Here is a 24452-nt window from a genome sequence, read left to right on the forward strand (position 1 = left end):
TCTGGTATCAAAATCTACTTCCCTTTGACATTTTACTTTTAAAAAAAAAACTTAAATTTGTCAAATTTACATACTGTAATACATAGTAAAAAGTTTATACTAACCAATCACTGCCTTGTTCTTGTTTTATTAATATCAATTCTTATTATTATCTTATTAATCTCCACTACCTGCAAAGAAACGCCTATTTTGCCTGTCTTTGCTTTTAATTTTGCGCGCCACCTGTATCCTACTTTTGTCAGTGGTATAATTTTTCGATTTTTCATTAAAGATTTTTTCAAATGTTTAGGAATATCAAATGAACAAAAGTGAAGTGTGATCACTTACAACAAGTATAGAAGCTTTAAACGAATAGACAGGAAACTACACAAAATTTATGCCAAGTCTATAAAAGAACTGATAATAATTTACAGCAACTGGGTAGCTAAGAAAATGTTGAACCAAATAAGTCAGTTGAACAAGACGACATTCTTCAAATTGTCAACTAGATATTTTTATTTGCCAACATGCCAAGAAACTGGTAACTTTGGGGAAAGGCTCCCCCCTTAACGACGCCCCTGGAACAAGGGCGCCGATTTCTCTGTAAATTTGGGGGGGGGGCATTCAGATGCAGAAAGTATATATATAAAGATTTTAAGACAAATTGCACTCAAATTATGCCAAATATTATATACTCATAAACACAGTACAATAGGGGCCCACATGAGCTTTCGGGTGGCCCGGGCCCCCTCGGTCCCCAAGGATCGGCGCCCTTGCCTTGGAACTGTCTATGGATTCCATCTCCACCTATATAAAACAAAGAGTTCTAGATGCCGAGATAGCTTCAAACAATATTTCGTATGTGTAAAAGAACGAAGATCCCCGACATTATTTTCACTATGTTACTACAGATGTGGATTGAACTTGAAAGTTGTTGCGTCTAGAAGTTACTGAACAACTGAGAAAATGAGAATAATAACTCACTGATCTTATTTATTAATTTAGATTCAAATCATAGCAACCAAAGCTTTTTAACCAATTTATATTTAGAACAATAATAAACTATCAATTGACAAGGTTAATAACTACGTATATACACAATGTCAGTTGTCAGAATGCTTGCTATAAATAAGCTGCGTGAACATTGCCCGTAACGTTATGGTTCCACTAGTTAACAGCTGATAGACTGCCTTTTTTTCGTGCGAACGAAGTTTTGTTTTGAAACTTTCTGTCAGAAGAGGCAGGTCATAGCGATAAGTTTATTTGTGTCAATTGAAAGATTAAATTCATATTTTAAAAAGAAAATAAATGTAAATCTTCCTATGCATATGTTAAATTTATAATTTTATCAGTTTAGTGCTAAATAAAACAACATTCAAAGTCTCAAAATTGCAAAAAATATATGCTTTTCTTTCTCCGTTTTGTGTACTTTTCATTTTAACAGGAAAGTTCTTCACGTGACTTGTCTTGTAATGACGTCATGTACCCAACAGGTGGCGGCAACACTGCTATAGGTGACTTCAGATCGTGGTTGTCGGCGTGTGTGCGAGCTTCTCGTGTGTTGTGTGGAATGTTTTGGTTTTTAACTTGTATTTTTTTTACCCTGAAAAAACAGTAAGAAACAAACAGTGTTTTGTTTTATTGTGTGAACAGTTTGTTTACCAAGTGATCGGAACCATCTTATAATTGTTGCAGGAAATGTCGCAGAAAGTGCTGCAAGATCAAAATGAATTGGGATACCAACATACTTTGGTGAGTATTATATATTCTTTTGCATTCCTTTTAAATAACATATTGTGCATGACAGGAACGCGTGAATATAATACGAGTTATGATAGCTTTGCCATTAATGTTTATATAAACATGTGCTTCTGTCATTTTTATTGACTCTGTATGTTACGTAAATATTGTACACAATACATACTATTTGTTTTAAGAACAAAATAATTGACAAATACCGGTTATTGTTTGGTACTGTGCTTCAGACGATTAAAAACAAGAAAATGAAATCTTTCAGTATAACGTCTCGCGATTATGCCCTTTAGGCTAAAGGAGACGGATAAGTAAGACAAATGAATGATGATGGAATATTTGGTGGAATGAGAAAGTGGGAGGCCAGAGAAAATCCACGGACACGATGTTGTCCACCTTAAATTTGCTTGGACGGGGATCGACCCAGGGCCCCATGCACCAGATGTAAGCGCCCTACCACCGAGCCACCGTGCCCCCTGATCTTAAACAAGTAAACTATACTTATTGCAATGTGTATGTTAGGGCCAAGACACGTTGTGTATTGTCGTGGGTTCGACTCCCGGTAAGGATAATACAGAAATTTCTGTTTATTTGTGTTGTGTTGTGTAGGTAATACAGAAAATGTTTATCCATAAAATGTGATGGCAGGGTAAGTTTGTGGTGGACAACAACCGTCTTCTCTGGCCTTCCACTTTCTCATTCCACCAATTCTTCCATCGTGATTCACTTGCAGTGGCGTATTTAGGGGGCTTCCAGGCTTAAGCCCCCCTCGAAATCTTACTATAGTAAAGTATACGAAATATCTTGCAGAATTTTCACATTTTCAGGCAAAGCTTCACCCCCCTCCCGAAACAAAATCGTAAATACGCCACTGTTCACTTGCTTTAATTATCGTCTCCGGGACGTTACATTGAAAGATTTCATTTCATTTAGAAAGTCTTTTGGATACTATTATTATTAATCAGTTAATATATTTAAAAAAATGTTACACAAACATTTAAGAATAATTTGCCAGAAAATTTTCGAAAGTATTCCGTGCAGAAAATGCAGCTGTATAAATCAGTGTTTCCCAACGTTTTTTGACTGACGACACTGTACTGAATGCCCATGATATGCGACACACGCATTTTATTATTATTATTATTATTATTATTATTATTATTATTATTATTATTATTATTATTATTATTATTATTATTATTATTATATAAACTGTAGTAGTGTATACCTGTAAGTTTCTAGTGGTATTGAGTACTGCCACTGCCGTTAGAAGCATTCACTGGTACATTTTTGTGAGAATTAATTTTAACTAATTATTGAATGTTTCGTCATCACTTTTAAATTATAAAATTTCGTGACACACCCAATGGGACCGTGCGACACATAATAAGAGAGATTGATAGGCTGTGGGATTATTTTTTAAAATTTGGTTATATATATACATATACAGTCCCGTAGCCAGTCCAAAAATTTAGGGAAGGGGGCGGTCGAAGGTTGGGGGGTCCGATCCAACCATATTATAGTTCACTTTTAAGCCTACCGTGAAAATTTTAGGAGGGGCCAGTAAGAATTTAGGGGGCCCCCTTAGACCCCCCTGGATACGGACCTGTATAGCTATATAATGGTCATTCCTTTCAATAATATTACAGTTCGCGCGACGTCAGTGGTATTGACATTATTTTATTTCATTAATTTATTTGGGGTGACATTTTTCTTTAAGGAAAAGTGACTAAGTGGTATAGAGCGCTTATCTCTGGTTCGATCCCAGGCTATACGACTTCGTCAAATGAAGACATAGGCCTATTTCTTGTTTAACTTTCTACGATAATGCACCGATGCTAAGGGACTCTTTGATGATGATAATGGATGAAATGATGGAATAAAGAAACGGACAAAACGAGAGAACCCCGAGAAAACCCATGCATACGGTGTTTGTCCACTACAAAGTCCACTTGGCTCGAGGTGGGTTCGAATCTGGGACTCCACGCACCAGAATTGAGTGCTTTATCACTGAGAGCTCACACGAATTTTTTTCGTATATAGCATCGTGTTCCGAGGTTTTCTGTTTCCCCGTTTTTTCCCAATTGTTGTACATAGTATTGTGTCCCGAGATTTTCTCAGAATTTTCCCATTTTCTCCCAAATTCTCATTTCATCGGTTATCGCATAATGGTTCAGATTAATTGATTGTCGTCTGCTTTAGCCTAAAGGGCAGAGAACATTGCATGTAGGACTACGAATTTCATGTATTTTGTTTCTGTAGTGTTTTAGAGTTTTCTTTCCGAAATCTCATATTTAAGTGTTCCTTTGTGTGGAAATTGTGTTCTATGGTGTGTAATGTTAATGTTTATGCATCAAATTTAATTACGAAAATAATATTAAATTCGCAATGGAATTTAAATACGAATTAAAACCAATATAATCAAACTATTAGAATCCCCGTTGATTTGAAAGAAGAAAAGAACAACCCCCCTTCTGCCTATAATAGAATATACAGTAAATCATTGGGCTGAGAAGCTAAAATAGTATACGTTAGGTAATCAATATCTTTTCCATAAACTTTTCCAGATATATTGAATGCATCGTAAATCATGGCTTGATAACACTGTGTTTTCCATGTAGTGTCATAAGCATTTGTACAAAACAGAAATATGCAGCACTGAAATGCACTACTAAATCAAATGAAGTGCTTTGTTTTGTTTTGTGTAACGAAAATACAGATAGTTGCGTTTTTAAATACATTTTTACTTCTACTTTTACATACCGTGTAATGTCCGCACGTTTTATCCAATTTTTCAGCTAAAATTTCAGAGTGCAGACATTACACGGGTTTTTTTCAAGTTGTAAGTTTGGTTACCAGAGCTCCTTCGTGGCTAAGCGGTTAGTGTATGCGCCTTTGTCGTAGGAGACCCGGGTTCGATTCCAGGCGGAAGTTTGTGGTTCGGATTCCACGTTAATCAGTAGGTCCATGTCTCATATAGCCTCACTGCTGAAAGGGACGTTAAACTGAAATCAACTCAAGCTTGATTACTGGCACTTGCACCGTGTCTGGAGCAAATAAAAGGTGTTTAGTGGACGAAAGTATCGCTTTCAATATTGCGCATATTTGAGCTGTTTCTTTAGTAGTTGTTGGGAAATATTCCTACATCATAACTAATAGATAGTAGAAACATACTCGATCTGAAGTATGGAAATCCTAGAGCAGACATTACGTGTAAATCCTAGAGCATTTTTCCTTCTGTACTTGCCGAGAAATTTTTATGTAAACATTCCACAGGCATATGGATGGTTTTAAATCAATTACGATGCAGTAATCTTTAAAAAGATACGATCCTCTGCATTTTACTGCAGACTTGATTAGGGTAGTTTGGTCTCAATAGAGGGCTTGGTTATCATACGGCATCAATTCTTAGGTTTTCAAAAAAAAAAAAAAGTTTTTTTCCTCCATATTATCGAAAACTACGCATGAGTTTATTGATTGGTAGAAATCTTGTCTCCGATTTTTTTTTTTTAACTGATAACATTGTTGAATAGGCTATAATTCATTTTGCCCTGTAGGTAATGAAAACTGAGGGACCAAGGAGACGGGGATTCCATTTGCTTCACACTAATGATGACAAGTTGTAACTTGCTGTTCGTTTGTCCCTCCTGAGCCTCGGTGTCGCTGCAGGTGCTTCTGTGTTTCTGGACTTTACCAGCTACGCTTTCCATAAAACCCTACAGGTTCCATGTTTCCGTTATCTTAATCCGACAAGATTCCCTTGGTGAATGCATTCCTGAGTTCGATATCAGATCTGAAGAAATATATGTTTGTCGTCATCATCGTTAAGTTATACGGCCTAATCTTCCAGCAGTCGACATACCGAGTTTTTAGCTTATGCTGTAATCTTTCAGCAGCTGACGTACATAGTTTTTAGCTTATGCTGTATTTTTTCAGCAGCCGACATACCGAGTTTGTAGCTTATGCTGTAATCTTTCAGCAACCGAAACATCATGTCGGATTTGTAGCCGCAGCTTTAAGCCATTAAAGTAAGGATTTCGTTTCATGTTTCGCATTTCCAAAGTACACAAATCGCCACCAGATGATATGAAGTATATTCTGCTTCACAAATGCTTAATGTTGAAGCAATAATTATTCAGTTTTGCCTTGTATAGTCCATTCGTTTCGACCTTGCTTTCAAAACATCGTATTTGGGATAACTACACATTTGGCCTGTAGCCAGAGAACACTAAAAAGAAAAACTGAGATAATTTTTTTTTGGGGGGGAGAACTCATTCGTGGCTAAGCGGTTAACGTACGCACCTTTAGCGTGGGAGACCCGGGTTCGATTCCCGGCGGGAGCTCATGTGGTTCGGATTCCACGTTAATCAGTAGGTTCACGCGTCATGTAGCCTCGCTACTAAAAGGGACGTTAAACCCACAATCAACAACTCAACTCAATTTTGGGGGGCTAACCACACATTCTTAACTGGTGGCTGTTTTCTTCTAATACATTATATTTATCTAAAGAAGCAAGTGAAAGGGTGAGAGGGTTAGAGGTAATCCTCCTAGCTACGATCGTGCCCTTTCAACTGTTAACCAAAATTGCTTTAATCTAAAGAAAGCACGATTGAAGATATTACACAGCTATGAATACTACACGAACATATTCCGTGAAATGTTTCATGCATTCCACAGATGTCAGCCACACACAATAGAAGGGACGTTAAAAGAAAATTGCTACATTATTACGCGAAATCAATTAAGTCGTTTCCAGATAACGTTCAACTAACGAGATAGGAATGTTTACAACAGTTACGCAATCATCATACCCTAGCTTCATTGATACGTTCAAAGTGATACATTCATGTCACAGGAGCAAATGTTTCATATATTTTTAAATGGTGAAGACCTTAGTTTAATTAATCTTTTCCATTTTCATGTATTTTTAGCCCAGTTTTGTCGTATTTATATAATTTTAGTGTTTAATGACAAAGAAGTCCTAGAATGATACATATATCAATTGATAGATCGCACTATGCTGAACAAAATGATGCATGTAAATGTAGAACTTCATGTGAAGTTTTCGAGAAAAATCATGGAAAGCGAATTTGTTTCAAAACCTGAAAATTGGCGCTGTATGAGAACCATACAATCTGTCAACGTGAATTGATACTGAAGTATACCGTCATCCAGGGGTAAAAGTTAGGAGAAACGCAGGAGGGCTGTGTTTCCCCACTTCTAAAAAAGTATCGACGGCGTCTCTCTACTTCCTAAGAATTACAAAGGGCAAAGATAGGCATGCGGAACGACGTGACGTCATGCGTCCCCTTACCTTTTCAGATCTACTTTTACTCCTGCCCTCATCAACAATGATGCTGCCATCTTTAATTTTTTGAGGCCGGGGGGACAAGTGGAGAAGCAGATACTTTTTTGGGTGGGCAACTACAGCTGACAGATGTCGAGAAGAACCCTAGCAGAAGTAGTGTGACGTAGGTATGGGCTCGCCCACTTTTCGCACGAGGTTTTCAAATGACACCACGGAATAGCACACAGATAATTATCCAGAGTAGCAGACGACATCTAAGTATAGACCACACCTCAAAAACCGAAAATATACTTAACCGTGTCGTTGACCTTTTCCCGCTTCCCTTCTTTAGGGTTCTTCTCGTCATCTGTGGGCTGTACACTTTGTATACCAAAGCTAAGAGTTGTATACCACGTGACGTAACACTACAGTATAGCATATCTGGGAAAGCAGGGAGTAGAGGGTGGCATATACCCACATTTACCCCTCTAGCGTCGTCAGTGCTCATCAGCATCTTCTGTGCTCCAATAACGGAGATACTCCTAATTTGTGAGATCCCCAATATCTCGGACCACCTGGGTCTCGAGATAAAAAAAAGTAGCTTTTTTAAGTATGGAGATTCTTTTCCTTAAAAAAGCCGGGTTTTGAAAAGAAAGAGCAAACTTTTTCTTTTTTAACCTTTTATGATATTCATATATCATCAGGGGCGGATCCAGGATATGATCAAGGGAGGGGCTAAACCAAATTTTGCCGTTTTATCCAGTGTAAAGCAGGATTGAAGCCCATTTTATCCAGTGTATACCTGAGCGCGCCCCCTTGGATCCGCCACTGTATATCAGTTTTATTTTACTATCAAGTGGACGATTATCCTTGATTATTGAGACACTTATATTCTTTTCTTCATCATACAATTATTATTAAATGTTTTCTTTTACGTTATAATGTAAAAAAGAAAAAGGTAATGTGTGCTATTTTTACATTAAAGTTAATATGTTCAAAAAAGTTCAGAATTTCCCAGGCAAGGGAAATTTCAATTTTTTCCACAAAAAAATTTTTGTTTTTCCCAAACCCTTGCATGTTTACGTGGGTCGTCATGTTTTTGAGTCATCTGGGTCTGGATTCGTATCTTAGAGCTGAAATCGTATCACGTCTATAGCATTATTGGTGAATTTTATGTGGGCGAGCTGAATGTTAGTTCTTCGCATGGGGGAAATAGGCTATGGAAAATTTTTGAAAGATGTATATCCTCTCTTCTCCCTTAAGATGCATTTTTTGATAGAAACTGGAATGGCGAGGACTCAGCTGAACTAGTGTTGCTCGCGAGGCGAGAAATGGATTTTCGAATTCCAGACAAGACGTAATTTCTCGATCCTCGTGAGCAGCACTAGTTCACCCAGGTTTTAGATTTGAAACACTGTTTTAGTATTTTACATGATTAATGCTCGTAGTATGGAAACTGTAAATTCATAAATTGATTATACGAACATATTAATGAGCATATATAAACATTTAACGGTACCCAATCCTTACACGGGACGCGGTGACTCAGTGGTACCCTCCCTACTGGTCTCGTGGCTAGGACGTGCGCCTTTGGTGTACGGGGTTCCAGGTTCGATTCCCGGTGGGAAACCGTTTGGAATTTTAAATGTCTTGGATGTGTTTATGTTATTGTCTCTGTTGTTCAAGGTTACTGGGAATAACTGTAAAACTAGTTGAGTTGGTTTTGGTTTAGCGTCTATATCAGCAGGGAAGCTATATGAGATGTGGGCCTACTGATTAACGTGGAATCCGAACCACATGAACTCCCGCCGGGAATCGAACCCAGGTTTCCCACGCCGAAGGCGTGTACGTTAACCGCTTAGCCAACTGTAAAACCAGTATAACGGAGTAGAAAATAGAGACAAGTTACTGATACGTTCTTTAAATGTTCTTTTTTTTTTTTTTTTTTTTTTTTTTTTTGCAAAAAGAAACTGGTAGATCGTTAACCTTCTGGTGCGTCGGGTCCTTGCTTTGATCCCAGCTCGCGCCAAGTGGACTTTGTGGTGGACAAACACCATGTGCGTGGGTTTCCAAGGAGTCTCCGATTTCCTCCCACTGTATTCATTCCACTTTTCAGTTCATTTCTCATCATCACCGTCTCCTTTAGCCTAGCAGGCATAATCGTGGGACGTAAAATTGAAAGATTTCGCTTTTGGAGTCATTTACATAATGTACTCCAATAATAAACATGGTTCGAATGTTGTTATGTGCACATTCTTGACGTCACACGGAATAATTCTGATAACTAGTAAATAAAATTAAGAAGAAAATAAGTCATAAATTTACGAGACAAGAGAAGCTTTCCGACAATCGAGACGAGACGACAATTCGACAACAAAAGAAATTACAAGACAACGCCACTGAAATTGTTTCTCGTATTGTCGGTCGGCAACACCAAGTTCAAGCGAAGTGCTGAATATATTCCCTCTTTTCCTTTCTTGCCTAACCACTTCCGTGTAATTTCCTCTTTCTGTGCTATTCTGATTCCTAGGTTTGTTCATTTCCTTGCCGGCGTTTGTGTAGTTTGTATTGAAAAAGTCTCCGTTGGAAACAGTAGAAAATATTTTATAGCGTGTATTTTATGGCGTAAAACAACGAAAAAATGGATAAGTGTGTATTTAAATGGAATAAAATAATGAATTTATTTTTGCGGTGTGAAATATTCTGTTTTGAACTCGCGCTTCGCCCTTAATATCCGTATTTTAATGAAAATGGGGAGGACGCTGGCTCAGTGGTAGAGTAGTTACCTCTGGTGCGTGGGGTCCCTGGCTCGATCCCCGGACAAGTAATCTTGTGGTGGACAACATCATGTTTGTAGGTTTTATCAGGGTATTCCCGTTCCTTCCCGCTTTCTCATTCTACCAATTCTTCCATCATCATTCACTTGCCTTAATCAATGTCTCAACGTCTCCCTTAGCCTAAAGGGCATAAACGTGGGACGTTAAACTGAAATGCTTCATTTTTTAATGAAATTGTGACATGATAACTCACTTCGAGGTAGGGGGCGCGGTGGCTCAGTGCTGGGGCGTTCACCTCCGGTGCTTGGGGTCCCTGGTTCGATCCCAGCTCGCGCCGTGTGGACTTTCTGGTGGACAAACACCATGCTCGTGGGTTTTCTCAGGGTTCTCCCGTTTCCTCCCACTTTCTTCATTTTACTCATTTCTCATCATCACCGTCTCCTTTAGTCTAACCGACATAATCGTGGGACGTAAAACTCAAAGATTTCATTTCATTTTCAGAGTTTCACTTCGAGGTAGGTTGGTAACTGTGTTTAAAAACTCGTGTCAGTCGGTTCAGCTGTAATGTGATCACAAACAAGATTAAATTTACATTTTGATTAATATGGGTTTATTTCTACTGCTCGAGCTCAGGCATTCTTGTGTTTTGATTTCCGAAGATACATTATTTCTTAATCAACATACTGTTACGGATTACGTTAAACTTTTGTCCCTGATTGTACTGAATATTTCAAATATAATTCAATGTTTATCACCCCCGGAAGAATAATACAAAGGTGGTACAATAAAGTAGAATCTGGACACAGCGGCATCGCCCGTATTCTACGCGACTATTTTTTTTTTTTCGGTAGAGAATTACTTGTTCACGCTTTGATATCTCTCGTAAGAATTACAGGATACTTTTTGCAATTACCTTCCAGTGTAGAGCTTCAACATATGCATACACAAGAGACAGGAGAAAATCATGCTTTTTAAACTTGTGAAAACAAACGCGAGTTTATCTGTATCTACAACGAGGTTTCATGGTCTCCATGTCTGAACTTGTGTAAATCACTTTTCCGCTATTTCTCTGGTGCTTTCATCTGTTGTCAGGAAGCTACACACATTTCTTGTAGAGTATTTGCAGGGGATATTAGGATGAATGAAAGTCAGCCATGTGGGCTGTTTCATTCTTGGCGAAACACACTATTTGCAATAAATCCTCCTCCTGCTTTAGTTGTTTGTTTTGAGTTTCTAAACTATGTAGATCACTATGATTTCTTGGATAAATGCCATTTTGTATTTTACATACGTTTTTCAACCCTAGTGCAGGCAAAACAACAACTAATCTCGTTGAATTCACACACTTCATTGCGGAGCAAATTGACAGTAGAAATCAAGTTGATGCAATATATACGGATTTCAGTAAAGCTTTTGATACACTGGTTCATGATATTTTATTGAACAAGCTTATTTCATTCAACTTCAGTCTCGAAGCTAGACAATTCCTAATGTCATGCCTGTTTCATCGCAGACAACATATAATTTATAAAAATATAACAACTGCAAGTTTCATTGTAACGTCAGGGGTCCCTCAGGGCTCAAACCTTGGTCCATTATTATTCTTAATCTTTATAAATGATCTCCCAAATGTGCTACCAAATTGAACTAAATTATTATTTGCTGATGATGTAAAACTCTATCGAAGAATTTCCCAGCCCTCCAATGCTCTCGCACTACATGAAGATCTAAGCGGTGTATATCGAACTTGGTGTAAGCGGTGTATACTACTTGGTGTATATCGAACAAACTTAATCTTAACATTAAAAAATGTAACGTTATTGCATTCACTAAGAAACCTAATAATCTCAAATTTAATTACAGTATAAACAACACTCCTGTACAAAGAGTGGACTCTGTAACTGATTTAGGGGTCGCTATTAGCTCCAACTTTTCCTTCAACAAGCATATCAATCGCATTGTTAGTGAAGCCTACAGAAACCTCGGCTTCGTAATCAGACTTGACTTTGACTTTTCAAATACTAATGTTCTTAAAACCCTGTTCAATACTTACGTTAGATCCAAACTTGAGTACTCTTCAATCATATGGCATCCCAACAGTGAGAAAAACAAAGCACGTCTTGAAGCGATTCAATCTCGTTTTGTGAGGTACTTAACTTATAAGGAAACCGGACTATATCCAAAATTCGAAAAATATACTGACCACCTTCGTAAGCACGATATCTCATCTCTCAAAGATAGACGTACCACCCAACTTTTGATTTTCTTAATGAAATTATTGCAAAATAATATAGATTGAGTATTTACTATCCCAGTTAGAATTACATGTTCCAGGTAAACGCACGCGCCTTAGAAATGTTATTTTTCATTTATCTACAGCTAGAACAAATACGCTATACATGTCACCTATTAGGAGAATGTATTGTATTTTTAACTCCTATGCTGAAAGTAATCCTTACGAGAAATCCAATAAAAAGTGCGTGAAACTGCGATCGAAGTTTCGAGTAATGACTGTGGTAAAATTTGTTTGTGAGAGAGTTTTATTTACGTGTATGTTAGTATAAAAAGTTGGTCTCATCACGACGACCAGTTGTATTTATTCGCGTGTGTCATCTTTCTGTTTCCTCTCCCTCTCTCTCTCTCTCTCTGTTATTAGAATGCAACAATACCTCCAGTTGCATCAATACTTCGTACATAAATTTTCTTTTTTCTTTTTTAAAATCAAAAATACTCATTGAATAAAGATTACACTGCATTTCTCTGGTTTTATCTGCTTCTATACTGGTATATTTGTGTTATTTTTACCTTTTAAACACATTGCATTATACAGTAAAATCTTTATTAACCAAATCATCACTGGTTCCATTGAAAGCCAATCGTTAATAGGTGCCGTCACTTTCTTTTCCAATACAGTATTGTTGCTAGACATACAAAGCATTTTCACACTACAGTTGCATGACTGTGTGTGTGTGTGTCATTACGACCGTGTAGTACCCGCGCCATTTTCCTTTAGCCTATTCATTGGAGAGTATTCTCTTTTCCTCGAAATGAACTGGAATTTTGATGTTTTGATTTCACTGATATCTTCTTGAAGTTATCATCATCGTCATCAGATATTCTGCCATTACTGGCGGGTCACTTACCGCAACTGAGAAGCTTCCATATTCCATGGTCTTCTGCTAACCTCTTCGTCTTCATGTATGACCTTTCTGTTTTTATATTGTTCATTATTGTAGCCTCTTTCGCCATCTTTTTACTGTCACAATATCTCTAACACGTCCCTCGTGATACAGTTCCTTCTTATCTAATGTCCCAACCAGTTTCTCTTTCTCTTTTCAATGATATGTAAAACCTTTTTTTCTTCCTCACCATTTCTAGCACCCAGTGATGAACATTTTCCGGAAAATTTTCCGATTCATAAAAACATACTCCACTTATTCCTACATCGTTGTTTAGCTGTGATGTGAGGTGGAAAATTTTCTTCTATATTTTTCCGGAAAATTTTCCGTTTTTAACAAATATCAGTGATCAAGTTACAATCCCTCAGTATTCATAAAATTGATTTAATTCATGTATAGAAATGTTAAAAAGTGAAAGATCGTTTAAAGAATCTGAAAGTTTTCATGGCTCAGACAATTTTCAGTACTATGTAGGAACAAGTGGAACAATTTTTCATGAAACGGAAAGTTTTGAAACGGACAGGACAGACAATTTTTCGATTCATGAAAAATTGTTTCATTTGTTCCTAGATAGTACTGAAAATTGGCTGAGCCATGAAAATTTTCAGATTCTTTAAACGATATTTCAATTTTTAACATTTCTATACATGAATTCAACCAATTTTATGATTGCTGAGGAATTATTTGATTACTGATATTTTTTTTAGAACGGAAAAATTTCCGAAATGGAAAATTTTCCACCTCACATCGCTACTAGTACCCTTTCATTCGTTTTCCGCTAGATCCAACTATAGATATGCTACATTAACTTGATCCCTAGTCTTCCGTTGCAAGCGCTGCTATCGGCTGGAGGAATTCCACTCGCTTTCTTTCGCTTAGCAACAGCTGAACCCTTATTGGCTCAACGCGTGGGTGTGTGAGCGTTAGTTCGCACTTTTGCCACTGCTCAAGACATTTTGGCAGCACAATAGTTCTCTCCGTTCTTCTTCCACCCAGTCGAAAGCTTCCAGTCGTTTTAAATCATTTTTGTGTGATATCCACGTTTCTGACTCATACAGTACAATACTCCACACAACGCACTTTATGAGTCATTTTCTCTATGAGTCATTTTCTCAACACTTTATTCAAGGTTCCACGAAACAGATTCTTCCTGCTCAAAGGTTCTTTCAGCATTCCTATTCTTGTTTTTATTTCACGTTCACACTTGGATTTGGTTTGATTTGATATTTGAGTTTAGCGTCCCGTTCAACAACGAGACTGATGAGACGCAGACCTACATTTTAACGTGGGATTCGAACCACAGGAGCTCCCGCGGTAAAGCAAACCCGGGTCTCTCACGCCAAAAGGCGCGTTACCCAGGTGTCGAAAACTAGTCACATGTTAATTAATTAATGTACTTAATTCACTTGAATTCGGTGAGAATTTAGCGTTGCTGTCAGCAGCGAAACCACTGGGACCTGCTCCCACAGGGTCTTCCACGTCAAAAGCGCGCATGTTATCCACGTAACTACGTGAATCTCTATCTAGTTAATTATCTGCTGCTTTGCCTGGGTGAATTTCCATCATATATGTACGGAAATTAAATTCAATTTAGGCCTTATAGATATTAAAATTATACGTCACGGAAAATAACGGTCGTAATGCAAGGAAATGGATTTGAAGGACAAAATTTTACTGTATTTCGTTGGTTTGTCGTTTACGGCATCTGTTTACTGTATTTTATTCTCGTACTGTATTGTACAATTGTTGATTGTAAGATAAACGGATCTGAGTCTCGTTTCTTTGGCTTGGTGACTCAGACTAATACTACCGACGAGATAAGAAACAAGTTTTTTTTTTGTTTTTTTTTTTCGTGTCGTCTAATCTTGCTTCATAACTTTTGTAGAAATTTTCGTAAATCTCGTTTCGATTCTCGAAAAGCTTTTCTCGTTTTATTCTATGAATTTGTGTAGAAAATTTATGCCCAGATATTTTTCGTAATTTCATCTAGCAGTTATTATAATCCTTTCACGTCAGGAGGGGTCCACAAAAGGTGTGCAGTTGCGTATTTAGGGAAGGGGCTTCCGGGCTTAAGCCCCTCCGAAATCTTACTTACTATAGTACAGTATATGAAATATCTTGCAGAATTTTCACATTTTTAGGCAAGAAAGTCCCCCCTCCCCGAAACAAAATCCTAAATACGCCACTGGGTGTGATATAAGCATTTTTACTTTTGGAGTATATTGTGTAATAACTTAAGGTGTTAACTGTATTAATTATCATTATTTTTTTTACTGTAAATCATGTAATACTAAATCAATAATTAAGAGCTAAGACTTGAGTAAACTACTGTTGCACACGAACTTGTTGAAATTTCTCCTTTCGTCACCAAAACGCTACGATAATCCTCGCGTTTCTCGTTTTGTGTCAAATTTTAAAATAATTGTAATTCTCGTCTTCTTTGCGAGACGAGACAAAGGATTTCTCGTCTCCTGGTCAAGGAGTTATTCGGACATGCCCAATGACTTGGAATCAACCGAAATATCGGCTCTGGAATATTACTGCAGAATTATATAGTGGCTTACCGTTGTTCACTACTCAAGCTGAAATGTTTGTGTTTCATTCCCGATGTGATTAAATTACTGCATTTTAATTATTTCAAATATGACTTTCATCAAATTAATAGAACGAAATCTTGTAAGTTTTACGACCCACGGTTATGCCGGCTAAGCGAAAGGAGACGGTAATTATGAGAAATGAATAAAATGGTAGAATTAAGAAAGTGGGAGGAAACGGGAGAACCCACGCTCACGGTGTTTGTCCGCCACGAAGCTCATTTGGCACAAGCTGGGGTCGATCCAAGGAACCCATGCACCAGAGGTGAACATTCTACCACTGAGCCACCGTGACCCAAATATTCTTTCATGTTTATTCGTCTGTCCATTCTGAAAAGATAATGCACCGGTTTTGATAGAAATCAGCAGCATTTCTGATGTTCACGGTAAATTTCACACAGACTCGTTCGGTTAAATTTTGACGAATTCTTATAAGGAAAATATGTAGTTTATCTTTTCTAAGCATTTTTACTCTGCTAGACCCTGTAGTTATTTCTAAGTGCAATGCTTTCACACTCACAGATGCGCACTATTGGAGGAAAAAAATATTATATATTGAGTGAGAGTCGTGTTTGGTAGAATTACGTTACCAGCGTTGTACATACTCTCCATGTGTATAATGATTTTTGATCGCCATGGGTTACGAGTCTGATTGCTCGTTACATCACATGAAAAATATTAAGAAACTTACCAGGCTAGATTAGAGTCGGAAAGAGAGAAGTAGTGATATATAATTCGTAGATAGTTCGTATATTACTATATCATCAGTTGCAATGAGAAGTGGAGATGATAAAGAGTGGAAAATTCGCAAAGGCTTGCTTTGAGACAGCATGGCAACAGGTGACATGTGAAAGAAGTCCAAAGTTTAAAAGATAAGAATGCGAAACGGGAAAACTGTACTTCTCAATACCAACAGTAAATGTTTAAGTTACTTGCAGTAGTATAGGTTTGAAAAAAAAAATAAACATACTGCCGTCTAGATTTTAATAAAATTCGCCTGACGTACTCACATCTGTACCCATTAACTTAGTCAGACATGTGTTGGAGACTATTGTGCTTGATTTATAATAAATTAGAACATGTCCCACACTGAGTATAAAAGGTAAGGATGTCAGTCTGTGCGTTACGATATCCTGAATGTTATACAACCTTGCTTAAGAGACTTGTGATGTTGGATGTGGAAAGACAAGGGGCATAATCAGAATTCCTTATAATAAACGGTAAACGGTACACTATTCTGAAATATTATACGACCTTCTTAAGAGATTTGTAATATTGGTTATCGAGAGATAAGGAGCCAATGAGAATTCCTTATAAAAAACGGCAAACATCTGAGTGCGGCACGCTATCCTGAAATGTTATATGACCTTATGAGATTAGTAATGCTGGTTGTGGAGAGATAAGGGGCACAATGAGAATTCCTTATACTAAAAAACGGCGTCGTGGTATCCTGAAATGTTATACAACCTTCTTAAGAGATTTGTAATGTTGGTTGTAGAAAGACAAGGGGCAGAGTGATAATTCCGTATAATAAACTGCATCACGATATCCTGAAATGCTATACAACCTTGCTTAAGAGATTTGTAATGTTGGTTGCGGAGAGACAGGGGCACAATAGGAATTGCTTATTCAAGTAATAAATGGGAAAAGTCTCAACGCAGCACTAATTGCCCATGGAGTTGTTGTGTATGACGAAGTCCTTGAATAATTGCATAATAATAAGTTTTTAAAAAATGCAGGCCGACTTCAACGATACATACGTGATCATATATATATTATTTATTATTGTTAAAGATTGTCTTTTGGCAGGTCCTGGGACTTATTTTTTTTTAATTTTAGGTTTGGGACTAAATGTTTCTTCCACGTTTGTCGATCTTCAGCTTTTTCTTTCAGTTCCCAATATTTTCTTTTATTTTCCAAATTATCGATCAGTTCTGTTCTTCTTCTCCCTACTCCTCGTTTTCCTTCCATCCTCCCATCCTTCCTTATGAAGAAAACAATTTTTTCGTAAGTTGTGTCCAATGCAGTTGGCCTTCCTACGAAGGATACTGGCTAGAAACGTCCTCTTCTCTCCTATCCGTTTTAACACACATTCATTTGTTACTCTTTCTGTCCTTTTTATCTTCTCCATCTTCCTCCAACAATATATTTCGAAGTTGTCTCAATATTTGGCTTCTAACTTTCGTAATATCCAAATCTCTGAACCATAGAGTCCAATACTCTTTATACCTAGGTATAATACTTGACGAACTTCTTTCTTAGTCCCGTATTAAGACTGTTTGTTAAGAGTGATCTTTTCTTGTTGAATGTTTCTTTGGCTATGGTATTTTTTTACCTGATCTCTTTGGTGCTAAACGGTACGCCAAACTTTTAATTTAACCACCCAACCATCAAATTGGTGAAGGATAGGATGATAAAAGTCCTACCATTTCTTTAAAAGTTGTTTCCTTCTATAATTTGTAGTATCACTATTAATAATCTAATATTGTGCATAACTGGCGGTTACTCATATTACAGCCTACATGAATCATTTTCCAATGCAAATACCAGTGGGGTCGTTGTCCTGTGCTTAATTAATTCCATACCAAGATAAATACTGTATGTCTCGTGTGGCTGTAATTACGACTATTGTGTTGACGGTTGACCATAATTTCACAGTATGATATTTATTGTGGCAACACTTGTTTTAATTTTAGGGCGGGGCTGTGTCTGTGAGACCTTGTTATTAGCTAATCATTATAATTAATGCTTATTATAGTGTATGGTTAAAATGCTTACAGATAATTTTTTGTTTGTACTTTGACGTGGTTTCGCTTGCATTTTTTAAAAGTCTTTATATATCGTCGTCAAGAGCTTGATATTTGCTAATGTATGGTTTCAGCTAAGAAGGAGAAAGAAATTGAGGTCATAACTTTCTGAAGTATCAAATTTTCTACGGAGGGGTTGTAGGCTGTAGTTATTCGCCCTTGCTCCCCAGTCGGGAGGTCCCTGGTTCGAAGACAGTTGCCAGCGATTTTGATTTTTTTTTAAAGTTGCTTCGGTGTTTCGTACTTCGGAGTTCAGTTTTATATGATTGTATAACACCACGTGCCCTTTCATTTCCATGATCTTGTGCATTATTATTTAGCTATTTTGTCTCCTCTGAGCCATCAGTTTAGTCTGGAAGGAGTCAGTTATCGTTATTTCTCCCTCTCAACAAGTTATTGCTAGGGACAGCTATCTGAGTGGCCTCTATCAGCCAATTCACTTTGACGAGCGGCCTAAACTAAGTGGTATTGGCCGTAAGCTCTGTTTTAAATACATGTAGGAGAAAAGAAAAAAAATGTATTCCTCATTACTATACATCATAATGTATCTCGAAAGAAATTTTACTCTATTGCAGTGGTTCTCAGCCTAATTTCTATCACGACCCCCCGTTTTATCACATCCTCTTATAATTTCTCGTTTGTAATAAGCTTGTGTGGGATTTTGCGGAGGATCGAACCAAGGACGCATGCACCAGAGGTGAACGCTCTACCATTGAGCTACCGCGGCCCAACGAAAAACTAAACTCTGTCAGAATGTACAAAGCCAAAATAATAGTCTATGTTTACAAACGAAGTTAAAAGAATTGGAAAGCAAATATAATAAAGAATTAATTTCAAAGACCGATTCTAAAATATAATATTGTGATCGTTTCAATAGAGTGGTTAATAACCGGTGGTGGATATATTACGAAAAAGTTTTATACAGGGCCAAGTAAATATGCTAATAAATGGCAAGGAAAAACTAAGATGGAGTGATTAACCCTTTGGGGATCCTGGCTTTTTGGGCTATTTTTTACACTTTCAGTCAAGCAGCTACTTCATCGTCACTATTTATCCTAGGATCATGGTTCATACCTCATTCTCTTCAGAATAGAGCTGGCTTTCAAATGGTACTACTTGCATACCCATACCATATACCAGGAGAGGGAAAATTGATGTCGAAGGGAAAATTTTGAGGGGAATTTTTTTTGGTCCAACTTTGGGCCCCCCTGCCCCCTTCCTGTGTGAACGTAGAGACCTCCAAAAAATCTGATAAATAGTTTGTAATAAGCTTGTGTGGGATTTTAAATATACCTATTGCGGAGATCTCACAATATCCATCTATTTCTGTAAGTTGAATCCATTTCTGGTATGTAGTGGATACACTAATTTCCCTAAAAACTAATGGATTGAAACCAAATTTGGTCAGTTCATTCATAGTACAAATATCGAATCCGATTTGTCATACTGTTTCAGAATGTAGGGCGTTTAAAAATTTTAAAACGTCACAACTCCCTTAATTTTGGGTGATATGATAAAAAAAAAATAAATAAAGTGATTTTTAATTTGGTTTTAAAAACAACTTGGACAGTTGTTAAAAAGTTATTGAGTATATTAAATGACTTGATAATGTGCATCACGAAGATTGAATCGGACATTGCTGTACTAGTGAAATCACACTATGCTTAGGTATGTCATTAGCTTTCAATTTTAATTGTATTTCAATATGCAGGTATTGTTACATTTGTGTTTTTCTAGTATTTCAATATGCAGTTCTCATTAGTTTCGTATCGTACCTCTTTCACTTAAATTGATTTTTAAACAATTCTGCACCTGTTGAAAATGTTTAGTAGACCTATTTTTTATTGGTCTTAACAGTATGTATAAAAATTTTTTAAAAAATGCCTATCAGAACAAAATCCAAACTGATATTTAAAAATATTTTGCGGTACTAGATTCTAATTATATTTATCTCTTTCACTTATCATCGCGACCCCCAGGTTGGGAAACTTTTACTGTAATACATTTGTACGTGAGCTCATTTGGAAAATGAGATAAACTTATAATGAATTTCATGCCGTGTATTGTTTAACATTTGTAATGTGATAGAATTTATGGCATCTGTTATTCGATGTTGTCAACTTTTGTAGCGCATACTTTTTCTCTTTGATGTTCTCTCATAGTAAAAATAAATAAATAATAATCCAACAAGGTAATGTCATGGAAGATTAAGAATTGTACACGGAGATTAAGAAAGTGGTCCACCGTGGGCAGTCAAACGATTTGGGAACGTGGCAAAAATGTCGGATCTGAAGGTTATATAGTGTTGTGCGGCGTCATCCTGTTGCAAGATTGTTTTTATGTACTCGACAACGAAGTTCTCCGACTTAACCAAGTAAGAGTTATTATTGGTAACAGTACCTTCTGGAAAGAAAGAAAAAAGGGCTCTACAATCTGATTGTCCATAGGACGACAATCTATATGTTTTCTATGAATGCGTGGGTTTTTTCTAAGTCTCATATTTGTACATTGTGGCGATTTAGTTTCACCTATAGGTAAAAGATGGTTCTGTTATTTTAACATTGTGCATGGTAGAAATATATTGTTCCCAGCAATTAGAAATGAAATATTTAAGTTTTACGTCCCACGGTTATGCCGGTTAGGCTAAAGGAGACGGTGATGATGAAAGATGAGTGAAATGAAGAAAGTGGGAGGAAACGGGAGAACCCCGAGAAAACCCACGAGCACGGTGTTTGTCCACCACAAAGTTCACTTGGCGGGAGCAGGGTTTGAACCCGGGACCCCAAGCACCAGAGGTGAACGCTCTACCACTGAGCCACCGCGTCCCCGTCCCAGCAATTAGACCCAATAGGGAGGTTGCAATTGTTTCTCGTTAGTCGTTAGGGTGATACACAAACTCATTCTCCTTATCTGGAACAAGGAAGAATTGCCACAAGAGTGGAAAGAGTCAATCATTGTTCCAATTCACAAGAAAGGCGACAAAACTGACTGTAATAATTATCGAGGCATTTCTCTTCTGTCAACATCCTATAAAATCCTTTCAAATATTCTGTTAGCAAGATTGACCCCATACCCAGATGAAATTATTGGAGATTATCAGTGCGGATTTAGACGAAATCGATCAACTATCGACCAAATATTTACCATTCGCCAAATACTCGAAAAGAAGTGGGAATACAATACCCCGGTACATCAACTATTTATTGATTTTAGAAAGGCTTACGACTCGGTTAGGAGAGAAACATTATACAACGTCCTTACAGAGCTTGGAATACCGAGAAAGCTAATTAGATTAATTAAGATATGTTTAAGTGAATCCCAAAGTAAAGTCCGGGTAGGAAAATTTTTGTCCACGAGCTTCCACGTCGAAAATGGCCTGAAAATGCGTTGTCGCCATTATTATTTAACTTTGTGCTGGAATACGCCATAAGGAAAATCAAAGATAGCAACCAGGGCCTAGAGTTCAACGGCATTCACCAGGTTATGGCATATGCTGATGATGTAAATTTAATAGGGGATGATAGGAGAACAGTAGAAATAAATGCAGAGATATTATTAAACGCTTGCAGGGACATGGGTTTAGAAGTAAATGTAGAGAAAACTAAATACATGGAAGTGCGTCGGGACCGTAATACGGCAAATTGTGGAGGCGTTAAAATATTAAATAATACTTTTGATAAAGTGGATACTTTCAAATATTTAGGATCAATATTAACAGACGAAAATCATATTCATGAAGAAATTAAATGTCGACTAAAAGCAGGGAATTCGTGTTACTATTCGGTTCAAAATCTCTTGTCGTCGCGAATTCTGTCGAGGAATTTGAAGCTTAAAATATATAAAACGATAATCATGCCTGTTGTTCTGTATGGTTGCGAAACATGGTCGCTTACTCTGAGGGAAGAACATAGACTGAAAGTATTTGAGAACAGGATCCTGAGAAGAATATTCGGACCCAAGAGGAACGAGAATGGGGAATGGCGGAAGCTTCATAACGAGGAACTACATAGTTTATACGGTTTACCCAACATTGTTAGGGTCGTCAAGTCTAGGAGGCTTAGGTGGGCAGGTCATGTAGCTAGAATGGAAGAAAGTAGAAACGCTTTCAAAGTCTTGACTGGTAGACCCATAGGAAAACGACCATTAGGAAGACCTAGGCGCAGATGGGAGGATAACATTAAGATGGATCTCGCAGAGATAGGAATACAAAGTAGAAACTGGATCCAGTTAGCTAAGGATAGAAGTCAGTGGAGAGCTTTTGTGAACGCGGCACTGAACCTCCGGGTTCCATAGGCCATAGAGTTAGTTAGTTAGTTAGTTAGTTAGTCGTTAGGGTTGATTTCTTGCACTAGTACCTTACACAGTGGAAACACCGTCAGACTTCGTGAATTGTCGACCTTTTCATTCCCAGTTCTCGTGCTGCTTGCCTATTTGTCTTCTTTGGACTTCAAACAATCCCCTTACATTTTCTATAACATTGCCGGTTGACAGAAACTGATAATGCTACCTTTTTATTTATGGTCTTTAATTGTCGGAGGGTCATTACTGTACACTCGAGGAAAGTTTCATTGCATTTAAATCATGGATTTAATTTTTCATAGCACCATACAACCTGGGATCGTCGTTTTAAGAACAGCTTACTGTTACGCCGCCACTGTGGTTCTGTAACATAAGTCAACGTGAACTTGGGGTGATTTTTTTCTTCTGCTGTTATGAGGATCTCTACACGATGACCTGAAATGATGAAGAAATAGACTTTTACATATTGTTATGGAATCTCACGGTGAACACGCTGTACTAATTAGTGATTTGAAGAACTGTTTTGTCTTAGGTACAGGTTCCGGTCAGTGCAGATATTTTCTGTCTATGGATGGCCAATTCGGTAACTTTTACTTCCCGAAATCCCGAAAGTAAAATCGGAAAAATTTCGATGTCAGAAAAATTCCGAAATTCGGAATTTTACCGACAGAATTTTTCCTAATTCCGGAATCTTTCCGAAATCCTGAAAGTAAAATTTTCGATTTCGGAAAGTTTTGGCCATCCCTGTTCTGTCCTTTAATCCAAAAGGCAGAAACATGGGACGTAAAGCAAAAATTAAATAAATAAACCAGTTTCACTGCAATAGATTTAGTATTTTAAATTTCTAGGCTTTCGGCATTTGCCATTTAGCCCGTCACGTTTTGAGGGATGACGTCCCTTGGCGAGCACACTATCCGGGGAAAGGGAAGAAAGGAAGCGGCCTGGGACCTATAAGTTAGATACCAGTCCGGCATTTGCCTGGTGTGAATGAGGATAACCCAGGAAAACCTTATTCAGGGTGACTTTTTCGACTTCGACATTCGTTGTACACTTTTTCGACCGAGTGGCCCCACCGGGAATGGAACCCTGGACCCCTTGCACCGAAGGCGAGAACGTTAGCGACTACGCTACGTGGGGCCACTTCACAGCAATTGAATTATTCGGCGTTTGCAATATAGCAATACACTAAAGCTTGCTTTGTGTTAATTCTAGAAAAAGATGTAATAAAATTGAGTTGTAGATGGACACGCTAGACTGGATTACAATAACAGAAAGAACATTTTGTTAAAGAATGAAGAAACAGGAAACAGGAATATGCTTTGCGTTGGTGTTCATACAGCAATTTGAGTGAAAATGAAAATGAGGCTTCCGGATTTTTTTTTTTTTTTTTTTTTGCCTTAAATTTCATAATGATAAAACTATTCGTCAATGTTGCTTCAAAACGGAATTTGACAAGAACTGTTCGGCGAAGCTTTTTTTTTTCTTTAAACATTCTCGGAAGTAGTGGTTTATGTTAATTTTTGTGTATACAGAGTGTGCCAAAAGTTCTAATATTTCTAAAAGTACTAACAATAGCTATCTTTAAAAGATGTGAAAAGACTGTGAATTTCGGCGAATAATATTAAGTATTATTTTGTAGGTAAGTTGCCCATGAGACGAAAAATAAGTTTGTCTCGTCTCTTAAAAGTTTCCGTTCGTATGATGAAGTTCGTGCTGTCGTGAGTCACTATAGTAATCGCATCGAGTCGTGAAAGTTGACCTAGATTTACCAATTTTAC

At 37.4% G+C, this 24452-nt stretch overlaps 1 long non-coding RNA gene across 1 annotated transcript in view; it reads left to right on the forward strand.

Annotated features, from left to right (window-relative positions):
* The first annotated feature begins 1451 nt into the window (after positions 1 to 1451).
* The window catches only part of LOC145672068 (uncharacterized), a 177810-nt gene continuing 154809 nt past the window's right edge, over positions 1452 to 24452 (forward strand). The window contains exon 1 of the long non-coding RNA XR_014128612.1: positions 1452 to 1731. This is a non-coding gene — a long non-coding RNA (uncharacterized LOC145672068). The remainder of the gene's footprint in view (positions 1732 to 24452) is intronic.

This window comes from Thermobia domestica, chromosome 15, assembly GCF_964235325.1.
Source record: "Thermobia domestica chromosome 15, izTheDome1.hap1.1, whole genome shotgun sequence".
Taxonomy (NCBI): Eukaryota; Metazoa; Arthropoda; class Insecta; order Zygentoma; family Lepismatidae; genus Thermobia; species Thermobia domestica.